Here is a 14,931-nt window from a genome sequence, read left to right as displayed (position 1 = left end):
TGGATTGCAAAAATTGGTCTCGGTGCCCTTAGGTTAGGGAGGAGAAATTCAGCAGAGTTTTAGCTGCCTTTTGAAACTCAGTAATCTCTGTGTGCAACTTTGCATCTGTGTGTCAGGGTGAATAGGGATATTCTGTAGTGTTGCTTAGCCTACTGGCACTCACCGCCTAGGTTCACTAATGAAGAATGGCCTCACTTGGATAAGCTACTGAAGGGTGACAAATACCTGAAGAACATTATCCTAGCTAGCAGTGAACACCTTCAGGAAAGAAGGGGAAGAAAGATAAAATAAGGATGGAACACTTGGTTTTAATTTGTAATGAGAACAACAATAGCTTGCATTTTGTTGATATATTAAAACATCCCAAGATACTTTGCAGGAGCATTATCAACCAAAATTTGGCATCGAACCACATAGGAAATATTAAGGCAGATGACAAAAAACTTGGTCAAAGAGGCAGTTTTTAAGCAGGATAAAGAAGTAGAGAAGCAGAGAGTTATAGGGAGGGAATCCCAGAGTTTAGGTCTTTGACAGCTAAAAACATGTATGCCAATGATGGAATTAATTAAAATTGTGGATACTCAAGAGGTCAGAATTAGATGGGCACAGATATCTTGAAGCTTTGTAGGGCTGGAGGATATTATTGAGATAGGGAGGTGTGAGGCAATGGACGAATTTGAAAATAAAGATGAGAATGCTAAAAGCCAGTATTTGTTTAAATGAGAGCCACAGTAGTTCAGCAAGCACAAGGTTGATGGATGAATGGGACTCTCTGTGGCGGGACTTCCCCCAGGTGGGGGCAGAAGTCTCATCCTGCACCAATCAAAGAGTCAGTGGCCTCTGAACAAACTGTCCTTGAGTCCGAATTGGGCACACTGCCCACTCTTCCCTTACCTAGTTGGCCGGCTTCCCACCAGGCACCCGTTAATTGGCCACAAGGTGCCTTATTTGGTGTCTTTAAAAAGCAGAGGTGGGAGTTGGCGAACCTCTGGGTCGGATTCCCGTCCCCCATTCAAAAGCGTAAACTACACCTCTATGTGTCTGTGTCAACAGTTTTCTTAGTCAAGTGACACAAATGTAAATGCAGAGTTTCAACATGAGGGGAAGAATTTTACCAGCCCCCTGGAGGTGGGAAGGGAGGCAGGGTGGGTCAGTAAAATCATGAAGAGCCTTGGCGGATAGGGTCCCTGAACATGTCCCGTTGTCGGGGAATTTTACCAACAGGGGATCAGAATTGGGTAGGCTGCTTACCCAAAGGAGGCAGGTGGCCAATTTAAATATGCAAGGCCCTATTAAGAGTCATTTTACCAGGCTGTCAACATTTTGCCAACATTGGATCAACCTCCCCAAACACCCCCACCCCCCCCAAATTCCCGCCACGTGGAGAGGCCGATAGTTTATTGAAAGTGGCATCCGAGCAACAACCCAGGGGGGACAGAATTGAGAAGTATACAAGAGGCCGCAAACAGAGAAGGCAGCCCTCATGACCCCACTGATTTCCCTGGATGGGCTTCTCCTCCAGCAATCAGCCTCTCCAATTTTTAAATTTGTTTTCTCCTTACGTGCTGAATGCAGTAGGCCTCCAGCTTGCCTCTGTAGTGGCTACTCCCGGTGGCACTGCTGAGGTTCCTGAGCTGTTGGCCTTTTGATTGGGCTAGCAGCTCTCGGGGGTGGGCTGGCATTCTGAATAGGACAGCTGCTGCCCGCAAAATTGAGGGGGAAGTCCCGCTGACCAATATCAGGCTGTCTGCTTGATCGGCAAAATACAAAGGTGACTTTGGGAGTCATTTTCTGAAGTCTCTCCCCCTTCACTGTTGCCGTTTACTATGTAAAATTTAAAAAAATATTTATCAACTGACTAAGCAACTTCACAGGCTGTTTGAAACTAATTATAAAGACATTTATTAGGTATAATAGGGTAGAATTTTAGAATCCTTCGGGCATTATTTTGGCAGGTGTGTACTGGGGGTTAAAAAAAAACCAGAAATGGCAGGCACTCAGTCAAACTAAGTCCCTGCTAGTGTCTAGAAAGTCCTGCCAGAATTACAGTAGGAGTCCAGCATAGCTCTGGAAGAATCCTGGGACAGAAGCTTAAGGAGGAAAATTTCCTCTCCCATTTGCAGCGGACGTATTTGATGGTGTGAGCGGAAAATATCATAAGATGGCCCTAGTCGCGTTTCCCTGAGACGTAAACCCAGGATGTGATTGTCCCCTCCCACCATCACTGACGGGCCACATTTCCTGCCGTCCAACATCGACAACTTAATGTTAATGCATTTGCATCTCATTATTGTGCCCGCACGTCGGAATCATCCCTCCACATCAAATTTACTTCCCATGTCAGCGTGACTTCAGAACGGCTTGATTTACAACTGCCCTTAAAAGGCAAGAACCTGGCGAACTGAGTTTCGAGGGGAATTCGGAGGTCAGTACACACAACCTGGCACTACAACAGGGGGAGGACCTGGCTGTGGAGGAGATGGAAGAGCTGCATGTCTCCACCAATGAGAAGACCGTCGAAGGGGATGAAGGTGATGAGGTCCTGGGAGGCGAAGATGCCGGTGATGAGGCCATCGCACTGGCCAGACGAGGCAGGTGCGCTCGGGAGGTCCTAATAGCCGCAAGATTCATGGAGGATGATGATGAGATGCAGTGAGGACAGACCTGATATCCTCACCTTGCATCTGTGAACATCTGACACCTGTCTGGTGAATAGCAGCGTACATACCCTCAGTGATCATGGAGAAGCAGCGGTGACACTTTAACTGACTGGTCCTTTGTCAGCCTTCAGCATCTGACCCCTTCAGGAGTACAGCGTCACCAGATACAGATGCTGAAGAGATGGTGGCCAGCCCTAACTTAAAGGTGCTGAGAGCACACAGAGAGAATGACGGAACTCTGTGATGCCTGCCCACGACATTCTGGCAGCAATGACCAGCACTGTCGAGGTGCAGGCATCAGTAATGTGTCCAGTGAGTGTGAGGCCGGACCATCACTTAACTGAAGGTTACACACTGCACGAGGAAGAGGCCTTGGACTGAGACACCTACCTTCATCTTATGCAGGAACTAAGGTTTCACATCTGAGTGACACAAACGCTGCTCATCATAACAAGGAGCCATAGGCAAGGAGACATTTGTGGGAGTGTATTTACAATTGTGAGAATTCGGTACAAGTGATTAACACCCGTGCCTAGGCTGTACAAGTACATCTTAACCTTCCTATGTCTTGGTGCTCCCCCAACATCCACAGCAGAGGTGGAGGCAGCCTGCTGACTGCTACACAACTGTCTGTGATGACCTTGGCAGGTGTTCTCTGGAGGACTGAGACCTGGAGGGCCCCGGCCTGCTTCCGGGGTCCTGCTCTGTGGCAGCTGTACCCTCCTCGGCCTGTGAAGCTGAAGCTGTGGGGCTCACAGGAAGAAGGGAATCAGGTGTGCTGGACACTCCCGGAGTCACCTGCGTAGATGGTCCCAGGATGTACACCTGCTGATCCTCTTTCCTATGGGTGCCTGAGGGCCCCTGGCTGACTCCTTGAGTTTGAGATGTCCCGCGCCCTCACGTCTCATATTGACACTGATGGATGCCAGCAAGTGCCTCACTGATGTCCCGGACCAAGGCCTCCATGGCGAAAGCTATTGCACCAGTGTTGACCTTGATGCATTGGCACGTCGACGCTATCACCTCCAACTGGAGGTGGACGAACTCCTCCATCGTGCCTTGCAACCTGAGGAGTGCAGCAGACAGTCCTTCCTGATGTTCCAGAGCTTGTCTTTGCAGCTCCAGCAACTGAGGTAGAAGCTCGTCATCTGACTCGGACTCAGCAGATTCCTGGCCTCCAGCAGTCCTCCGAGTGCCGGTACACTTGGATTTCCCTGCCTCTGCCTGCTGTGGATCAGACAGTGTAGTGTGCACACCAGATTGTGACCCTGAGGCTAATCTGGAACCAGGTCCCACAGTGTGTGTCTCTGCACTGGTGGAGGGTGTGGTTGAGCGCTGTGATGGATCTTCAATGTCGGTGTCTGCGGATTCCTCTTCCGAGGTGTCCTCGGGGCTGGAGTCGATGACCTGGCTCATGGCCACCCTCGGCTGCTTTCTGGATGTGCCTATGATAGAAAAAAGAGATAATTAGTGCATTGCAGTGGGCTGTGAAACAGGAGTGGTGTCTGATGGATTTTGCAGATCAGGATCTTCACTTGGTTGAGCACCGCCGACTTCACCATCAGCACAGGAATAGCCCAGATCCTTGCCAGCCAGCTAGATGGCTCTAAATTCAAAGGCTGTGAGGACCTTCAGCTCAGGCAGCCTCTCCTAGCCTGGGACTGGGACCCTGTTGTTGTGGGCCAGCTTATCCTGCACGGAGACAAATGGAGAGAGTGTAAGCAAGATGCCTGCCAGGCCAGATGAGAAGGATGCCTAGCATGTGTGGAGTGCGAGTGGTGCCATGGGCGGCATGAGGACACTATGGGCAGGGGAGATGATGGTGTTTGTGTGAGAGTGAGTGGTTATGTCCCTTGAGCTGGCAGTGACTGTGAAACCTGTGAATGTGTAATGGGTTTGTGAGTGTGTGAGCTGAGAGTGATAAGAAGAGTGACTTACCCTGGTGGAACGGAGGAGATCATTAATCCTCTGGTGGCACTGGGTGGCTGCCCCCTTCTGAAGGGCATTGGTGCTGACCACCGCCACCACCACCTGTCATGCTGGATTGGCGAGCTTGGTGGCTGGTCTTCACCCAGGGGTAGAAGAGTTTGCAGTGGCTTCCACTGCGTCCAGCAGGTGCCCCAGAGAGGCATCACTAAATTTGGGGGCTGTTGTCACCTTTGCTTCCGGGGCCGCCTGTCGCCTGCAGCAGTTCTGGTCAGTAGACATGAAGGTGACTGCGCTCTGGTGCACTTTACATATGGCGCCCGGAGCGAGGAAACACTGAAGTCACAGCGTGACTGGCAAATCCGAGCCTGCCCGCCAACAATCTGGCGTGTTTCCCATGCATGCATTATTACTGACGCTGGGAAGCGGACGATACGGCGCCCGCCACTGCACCTAGTGCAATTCAGGGAAAATTCCGCCCTTAGCCTTGACACTCCATGTAGTTTTTTCAGGTTTTAAAAAAATAAATCTGACCTATTTCTCCTTATAATTTCATTCTTTCTGCAGAAGCCTTTGCTTTTCTCTTTGTTTTAGAGGAAAGGATAATATCTTAAAGGTGCAAAGTAACTCTTGAGCCTGATAGCTTGAGTTGACAATTAGTAGAATTTAGCAACCTTTCTTTGTGAGAATGTGAGGGAATTCTCACTGTCATTGCGTGTAGGACCGTTTGATTCTATTGACCTTATGATTATGGTAACTGCACGCGCATGAAAAGGGTTGCAGTTGTTTAATTCTTTCGCTGTAATTGGTTGTTCAGAAAGGAAAATTGCATGTAAATTGGGGTCTAACTGAATAAGAATAATTAATTAGGATTATTTCTTATATTTTCTTAAAATAGCTTGAATGCCCAATTGGTATTTGGTAGTGATTGTGTTAATCCTGGGAAGTTGCTAGAAATTGAATTATTGAAACCCTGTTTCACAAGTCTCCTTGTTCAATGTTTCTATTAATCCTACACATGCTTTTATATAGCCCATTTGGAATTAGCTTCTTCCAAAGAGACAATAATCTCCTTGGTTAATTATTAGACATAGATCTTGATGTAATAATCCTTTTTGGCTGCATTCTTTGGTTTAGGCCTTCTGCCTGTAGAAGAGAACCCCCTAGAGTTTTTAAATGCTTTCCTTTTAAAGGGATAACTAATGTGATGAACTTTTAATTGGGGTGGGGAGAAAGCAGAATATTTCAGTGGTGTTATCCAGCTTTGATTTATGTTCTCTTGAGAAGTTCTAGGTACAGGAGATTTTTTTTTAGCTGGGAGGCTAAGTTTTGGAGCAGGATTAGGAAATCAAGGAGATTTGTGAAGATTTTGGTTTTTATTGCTGTGCAAGGATATTAGATACCATACCTTCGGACATATGTGGATTTTAGTTACTGCTCTATCCTGTAATTTCCCTGTTGTTCCATTGAGGTGCGGTGCTGAGTTCAGATTTTGTGTTATTATTTAAGAATGTTAGACATTTTCTATTTAGTCTTTATTATTCAAACTGAAATACAATTATGTTTGTTTTTGTATCTTTATTTATCGTATTTTACTGCCAGTACTTTCCTCAACTAGATGTATGGATTTCCCTTCACTATCCCTCTGATGTCCTCCAGCCCTACAACCCTCCAAGAAATTTGCATTCCTCTACCTCTAGACTCTTGTGTGCCCCTCATTTCCTTCACACCAACAATGGTGGCTGTGGCTTCAGTCAACTGAATGCTACACATTATCATCCCCTCTTCACCTCCCTCTCCTCCTTTAAGGGGAGGATTTTTGGGTCGGTGAGCGGGGGTGGGGCGCGCTCACTGATGCGTAAAATGACACATGGTGAAGTCGGGCGGGAGTCCTGACGTCACTGCGCGTCATTTAGATTTTCAGTCTCGTGGACCCGCAGCTGACTCGTCTGTACAAGCGCCGAACTGTCAAAGGCCTATTAAGGCCATTTAAAAAGCAATTAAAGTAATTAACTGAGCTGCCCGTCCAACCTTAAGGTTGGCGGGTAGGCAAAGAGCCCAGGCGGCCTTCGCATTTATCATGGGACCTCAACCATGGGTGGAATGAGGTTTCATGAAGGGTTTATAAATTTAATACATTTTTCCATTAATGTTCATTGACATGTCCCAGCTCAAGTGACACTGTCACATGAGGGGACATGTCCTAAAATTTTTTATTTTCCTCAATGAAATTTTTGAACCTTAAACTAATCTCCCATCTCCCTTAGGCACTAGGCACCTTTGGCCCTGACTCAGGGAACCACCGCCACCACCCACCCCCGCAGCCCGCATAGGGAGTGCCCAGTGCTTTCAGGCGGGCATCACGTCAGGCGAGCCTTAATTGGCCCGCCCACGTAAAATGGCGGCATGGCCCCGTTCGGGGGAGCCGGTCGGGTTTGTGCCTGCCCCCGCTCATCCCTGCACAACACCCCTGATGCTGCAGATGAAAATGTGTGTTACATCCTCAAAAATTGAAGGCATTGGAGATAAGGAGCAGCAGCCTTCACAAGAAGGGCAGAATGCCAGTCATTAGGAGGCCATAGGAGAGGGGCAAGGAGCGCAAGAAGAAGGAGACAGTATTCTGAGGCAGGATCTACAAGCAGAGGTGAAGAGACTTGGAGATGACTGAGAACCAGTGGCGAAAGAGACTGAGCCTCTCTATGTAAATGGTCACAGACACCTATACCCTCATCAGTGTGGACTTCTGAGGCATCTCATAGGTGGCTGCACTGGTAGTGGAGGGAGTGAACGTTTAAGATGGTGGATGGAGTGTCAATCAAGCAGAGTCCTGGATGGTATTGAGCTTCTTGAATGATGTTGGAATTGCACTCATCCAGGGAATTGGTATTCCACTATACTTCTGATTTGTGTCTTATAGATGGTGGAAGGGCTTTAGGAGTCAGGAGATGAGTTATTCATAAAACAGATGCCTGGCCGTCTGCTCAAACTGCTTCTCTTGATAAGATTGCCAATGGCCTCATTATGAATGCTTTGCTGAGCTCTAAGATTGACTAATGGACTCAGCCCAGCAGGGGTTTGTTTACTCAGTTGCAAAGGGAGTGTTAGTTGTTTCATATACTGGTGGAGTGGTGTACCTTACCTAGACAAACTGCAGCTTCACTCGAGTAGTTACTTCAAACTGGTTTATTTACACAAAGTACATTATATACATGATGAACTACAAAGTAGGCACATTGCTCCTGAGTGCTGCCTGATCTACCTTCTATACAGAGTCCCTATCATATGAATGCTGATGTCACTGTTACCTCATGGCCTACATCAGTCATTGCCACGACTATTCTATTAACCCATCATACTACACCTCCCCCCAAGTGTACTATCAACTTCTTTAATAATTACCTTAATTATTTTCAACTGTTTACATTCCATTGGTTCTACCACCTCCTCTCCCCAAAGTCCACTGATCAGAGGTTAAGTCTCTGTGCTGCCTTCACCATTCTTCCGGACCGTGTTGTTGTGACTGCTAAGTGAGCCAGTCTGTCTTGAATTTGTTCCTGCTCAAAGTATCCTCGGGTTCTCCATCCCACATCATGTGGTAATCAAAGACCTATGGTCTCGTGGGCACCAATGGAATTAGGGCTCCCTGCTGTGCCTGAAAGTACCAAATGGTGTTTAGCCCAGGTATGACCCTGGGTACTCTGTTGTTTGAATGACCACACCTTCTGATTGGCAATCCTGAAACCAAACCCTCTGGCTCCATGTTAGAGAACCTAGAGTTTTTGCCCAGCGACTGGAGTTGTACAATGTTTCTGCTTCTCACGGAGCCCAGTCTCCCTGTTTCTCACCCTTTTGTGGTCAGCAGGAGCAATATTGGGTTGGAGGTTCTTTAGCAGCAGTTGAACTTGCGTCTTCCGACATCGGTCCATGAGCAGTTTCGCTGGTGAGAAACCATTAACTAGAGGTGTAGCTTGGTTGTGCAGCAGGGCTGAATGCCAGTCAGAATTCATGGTCATTAGCTTCTTGATGGTTCTCACTATTGCTGCCTCTCCATTAGCTTATGGGTGAAGAGGAGAACTGGTGATCCCATTGTTATAGGCAAGTTTTCGAAAGTGGTCATTGGCGAATTGTGAGCCGTTACCTGAGATGTATTCACCTGGAAGCCCATGTGTGTAGAACATCAACTCTTGGTTAAATTGGTGTCACTGCTGTTGCTACCATGTTTCATACTCTGGTGATGTGGGGCTGAATTTTCCACTCATTGGGGGGATTGTGCGGGGGTGAGCGGGTACGAGCGCAAACCCGATCGGCACCCCCAATTGGGTGCATGCCTCCATTTTATGTGACGCTCGCCCAGAAGCGCTGAGCGCATTTGTGCAATAGAGCGCAGAAACCTCCCTGAGGCACAGAGGTGCCTCACCGAGATTTGTTTAGGGTTCAAACATTTAAATAAAGAATTGAAAATATTTTAAGCCATGCCCCCTCATGTGACAGTGTCACATGAGCTGGGACATGTCAAGGAACATTAATTTAAAAATTTACTTAAGTTATAAATACTTCATGAAACCTATTTCCACCTGTGGATGAGGTTCCATGAAAAATGCAAAGGCCATCTGGGCTCCTCGCCTGCCCGCCAACCTTAAGGATGGACGGGCAACTCATTTAATTGATTTAATTAGTTTTAAACGGGCCTTTTAATGTGCCTTTGACAGATCGTTGCGCGCCCGCCAAACTGAAAATCTAAATGATGCGTGGCGACATTGGGACGCCCGCCCGACATCAGCGTGCATCATTTTACCAGAAAATTCTACTGATGTACCTTATCTAGACTATATGCATGATGAGCTACAAACTATGCATATCTCTCCTGTGTGCTGCTTGATCCACCTTCTGTACAGAGCCTCTATCACATGACTGCTAATGTCACTGTTACCTCATGTTCTAGATCACTCATTACCATAACTATTATATTAACCCATTACACTACACTAGCTTTGTTTTATTGACAGCCTTATTACCTTGTTATGACTTGGTCTTTGAAGTGCTTTTTCATTGCCTGTGTGTTTATCTGGACAAAATTAAAGATTCCTTCAATGGGATTTTACTGGCTTTGTTTGAGTAACAGTTTTCCTTGTAATAAGTTGATTTTGTTTGAAGTGGCTTTTCAATAACTATTGTTTATTTGGACAAAATTATGATTTTTTTTCAAAAGGAATGTTGAATGCCTGCTTTTCTTTTTAATTCATGAACATTTCAAAGACTTGCCAGTGTTATTATATGGCTCATTAGTACTGTATCTAGTGGATACTGCAACAGTGCTCCAAAGGCACAGCAGATGTCATGACATTAAATCAATACGAAAATCAAAACACTGCATTGAAAACATATTTAAATTATCAATAAACCATCACATTATGACAATTGAAGTTGGCAAGAGCCTTTAATCTTACCTGTCAAAAGGTTCCCAACTCCACAAGTTGGACTTTCCCTAAGGTTTATGAACTGACTTACCTGTTGTGGTTCCCAGAAACATCAGGAACCCACCCACATACACAAAAGTACCAAAGACAGAGAAACTTGATTTTTGAGCAGATGTTTAAATAGCGAACCCGATGTCACTTTAAGTGAGTGTTGGGTCGTGAGCCGCCAAGATTACCAACCTGACGAAAATGGGAATCAGAGGGGAAATTTTAAAATGCTGCCCCACACACCTCCCATTTCCTCCTCCCGCGTATGCTTGCTCAGCATTGGGGGCCAAAAATTGAGCCCCATATTTCTATTTACCTCTATTTGTCCCATTAATGCATCTATTCCATTATGAATGTTTTGAATTCAGATATGGCATCTTTAATTTTAACTTTTTGTATTTTTCCTGGATTTGACCTCATTCACTGATGCATTATTATTACTGTTAAACTTTATCCCTTCTAATCACTCTGTTTATCTTTACCATAATTGCTGTACTGCTCTATGCTCTTGAATCTTCTGTTTAGATTTATAAATTTCCCCTCAACCGGATACCCACCCTCCACATTGTGCTTGTTTCCCGGTCTTATCAAATTTCACAGCAGCTGACTCTTGGCCTTATACTAAGGATTCAGTGAGCCTTTTAATTGGGGAAGTATCTACTTATTCCTAACATTTATCCTTTTCATTGAAACAGAGCAAGATCATTTAACTGCAGAATTATTAAAGTATTGACAACATTAATGTGCAAGAAATCTACACATCAGCTGAATGCTCGGGGAATGAAAGTCTGTTTAATTTATATAAAAATTGGGGTTCATATTTGGGCTGCCCACCTTCAAAGTAAGTTCATCTTATAACCCCTAAAACCCTGAAGCTCTTTCGAAATTGATTGCTCTCTTTCAGTCACCTCACTGGAATCACTATCCAGCTGTCTAAACAGAGGTGCCCTGGTTAAAAAAGAGGATAGTTGTGACCTGTCCAATGTAAATATGGACAGCAAATTGGCAGGTCTGATAGAAATTTTTGGTAGCTTTGTGGAACAAGCCTCAAGTTTGAATGCTCAGGGCTCTGGTGGCTTTCTCTGTTGTATTATTCCTTATCTGGCTTTCACCGATGAGACATAAGCCATGCTTGACCTTGCTGGTCAAACTTGTGTAGCTGAAACGTGCTGAGTGGTAAACTCTGTACCAGGTGAGTATGCAGCAGAAAACTCCCATAACCTGCAATAACAAAATCATTAGCATCCTGAAGATCACCATCAATCAAAAGCTTAAGTGGATCAGCCATATCAAAAATTTGACATGAATAGAACAGAAACTGGGTACTTTCCAGCAATTAGTTCAGCTCCAAATCCTCCAAAGCCTTTCTGCCATCCAAAAAGCTTGTCACAAGTGTGATGGAATAATCAACACTCACCTGGATGGTTGCAACTGCAACAACATTCGAGGACCTTGTTATTATGGAGGGCAGAGTAATCTGCATAATTGGTGCCCTTGCCACTGGACTCCTTGTCTACCACTTGTGCAATGCACCTGCAGTGTGTATTATTCACAGAAGGTACTTCAGCAACTCATCAAGCTTTGACAATACACAATCTATATCCAGTACTTGCATGGGACATCACTTCTCCAGCCTATCCTCAAAGTGCTGGAATGTTTGACACTCTGTAAATAGGGCAGACACCTAGTGGATCTTCAAATTTTGATCTTCCGGAGGTGTTATCCAAGCTTTATGCCCTCCTCCAATCCAGGAGTTTCAGGTTGAATATATGTCAGCTAATTCCTTTCCATATCTTTGTAATCAATTTTATTTGCAATGTGAGTTGACCTTCTGTGGTGTTGTTTGGTGTGACTTGGGGCATGGAGCATCATGTTCCATATATTTTATAAATACTAAGCTGGTATTGTTCATTTGTTTCCCATCCAGGTCATGTGCTTGTCTTTTGAAGGCTTTGTTGAGGCAAGTGCAGGATGTGAAGCTTTTGTTTGAGGCTGAACAGACTTCGCTGATGCTGCTTGAGAAGTGCTTAATGCTTTCTCGATGCTGAGCAATTTGAGGTTAGGAGCAAATTAAATACTGGGCTGGATTTTATGGGGTGCACAAACCCCACCCTCCACAATGAAATTGTTGGGAGGAAGCCTGCCCAGAATCCCTATGGCTGCCCCGCAGCAATTTAACGAAGGGAGCAGCCTTAATCGCTTTCAGGTGAGATTTCGACCCTTACCTCGGGAGGAAGTCCTGCCTTAGAGAGCTGCCGGCCAATCCGACTGGCTCGCAGCTCTGTAGTCCCATCAATGGCAGTGATAGTGCTTACAACTGCTGGGACTGCAGTCAGTGCTGCCACACCGAGAGCCCATGTAAGTCTGGGTTCAGGGGTCTCAGTGAGGTGGTTTAGGAGGGTGGGGGCTGAGTTCAGTAGGCTGGGGGAAAGGTTAAGGGTTGGGTGGTGGGTTGGATGGTGGGGGGGGGGAAGGTTGCCTTCATTGGACCTAGGGGGCCTGGGGCCTTTGCCCTTACCCAACGCCAGCTGCACAGCTAAAGCTCTCAGGCTTCCTGCATAGCGTGGGAAAATGCCAGTAGAGATGGGATGAGCTCCTTAAATGCCCCCCTCCAACCTCATAAAGGTTGGTACTGGATTTTATATCCCCTGGCCTCAAACCAACTCACGGTGGAGTGTAAAATCCAGCCCACTGTTACAACCCTTGGCCGGGAACTTACGGTGGCAGTGGAGATCTCGACCACCAGCTGAGAGCTGGTGAGAACACTGTGTTGCCTCTTTCTAGGCAGGCCCGCCACATCATGTGTCAATCTGGGACTTGACAGGCCAGCGATGGACCAAGGTTCCATCCATTGGCCAATCACAGGCTGGCAACTCGATTGAATAGCAACACAACCAAGAAGGCAGTGGCTGCTGTAGGAACAACACACACCCTAGCCCTAGAATCGTCACTGGATTGCAGACCACAGGTGAGTGATGGTGGGAGAGAAGGTAGCGGGGTCAGCAGCAAGGGCAATGGGGTGGCTCCCAGCAGGCCTTCCCAATGTCGGGTCCTTTGATCAGGCACTGAGTGTCTTTGAATATGGGACCCTCCCCAGGAGCCTGCAAAGAACTCTGCATGGGTTGGCTCCCCACCTGGTGAGCATCTTGCAGTGGCACTGGGTTGAGGCCCTTAAGTGAGTATTACTTGTCCACTTAAGGGCCTCAATTGGCAGTTGGACAGGCAGGCTGTCCACATATCTCCCCACCATGGACGTATTCAGGGTGGAGTTGGGTTCCCCACATGCCACTCTCCCAGCTGATTGAATTATCCTCACCACCAAACTCGCCATGGGGGGAAGACACAAGATTCCAGCCTTTGGGCGGAATCGTCCCGGATTTGCACAAAGTGCATTAGCGGGCAGGTATATGTCTTACCCGCCAGCCACAATGTCGGGCTTTCATGCCCCATCATCACATTTCCACCTCATTAATATGCAACCACAGGAAACATGCCATCTTGCTGGTGGGCAGGCTCCGATTTGCCCGCCATGCCATTACCTCATAACCTCCACATGCAGGGCAACATATTTAAACTGCAGCCGTGCGCACGCTTCTCAATACTTTTTTAAATTCATTCAAGTGATGTGGTTTTTGCTGGCTAGGCCAGGATTTAGTACCCATCCATAATTGCCCTTGAGAAGATGGTGGTGAGCTGCTTTCTTGAACTGCTGTAGCCCATGTGGTGTAGGTGCACCCACAGTGCTGTTAGGAAGGGAGTTCCAGGATTTTGACCCAGCGACAGTGAAGGAACGGCGATATATTTCCAAGTCAGGATGGCGAGTGACTTGGAAGGAAACATCCAGGTGGTGGTGTTCCCAGCTATCTGCTGCCCTTGACCTTGTTGGTGGTCATGAACTTGGAAGGTGCTGGCTAAGGAGCCTTGGTGAGTTTCTGCAGTGCATCTTGACGATGGGACATACAGCTACCACCACACATCAGTGGTGGAGAGAGTGAATGTTTGTGGATGTGGTGCCAATCAAGAGGGCTACTTTGTCCTGGATGGTGTCAAGCTTCTTGAGTGTTGCTGAAGCTGCACTCATCCAGGCAAGTGGAAAGTATTCCATCACAATCTTGACTTGTGCCTTGTAGATGGTGGACAGACTTTGGGAGCCAGAAGGTGAGTTACTCTTAGCAGGATTCCTGGCCTCTGACCTGGTCTTGTAGCCACAGTATTTATATGGCTAGTCTAGTTCATTTTCTGGTCAATGGTAACCCCCCAGGATATTGATAGTGGGGGATTCAGTGATGGTAATGCCATTGAATGTCAAGGGGCAATGGTTAGATTCTCTCTTGTTGGAAATGGTCATTGCCTGGCAGTAGTGTGGTGCAAATGTTACTTGCCACCTGTCAACCCAAGCTTGGATAGTGTCTGGGTCTTGCTGCATTTGGACAAGGACTGCTTCAGTACCTGAGGAGTTGTGAATGGTGCTGAAAATTGTGTAAGCATCAGCGAACATCCCCACTTCTGTCCTTATGGTGGAAGGAAGGTCATTGATGAAGCAGCTGAAGATGGTTGAGCTTGGGACATTACCCTGAGGAACTCCTGCAGTGATGTTCTGGAGCTGAAATGACTGACCTTCAACAACCACAACCATCTTCCTTTCTGCTAGGTATGACTCCAACCAGTGAAAAGTTTTTCCTCTTACTCCCATTGACTCCAGTTTTGCTCCTTGATGACACACTTAGTCAAATGCAGCCTTGATTTCAAGGGCAGTCACTCTCATCTCACCTCTTGAGTTCAGCTCTTTTGTCCATGTTTGAACCAAGGCTATAATGGGGTCAGGATCCGAGTGGCCCTGGTGGAACCCAAACTGAGCGTCAATGAGCAGATTATTGCTA

The sequence above is a fragment of the Cetorhinus maximus genome, chromosome 3, assembly GCF_964194155.1.
Source record: "Cetorhinus maximus chromosome 3, sCetMax3.hap1.1, whole genome shotgun sequence".
Lineage (NCBI taxonomy): Eukaryota > Metazoa > Chordata > Chondrichthyes > Lamniformes > Cetorhinidae > Cetorhinus > Cetorhinus maximus.
This window is presented reverse-complemented; position numbering follows the sequence as displayed.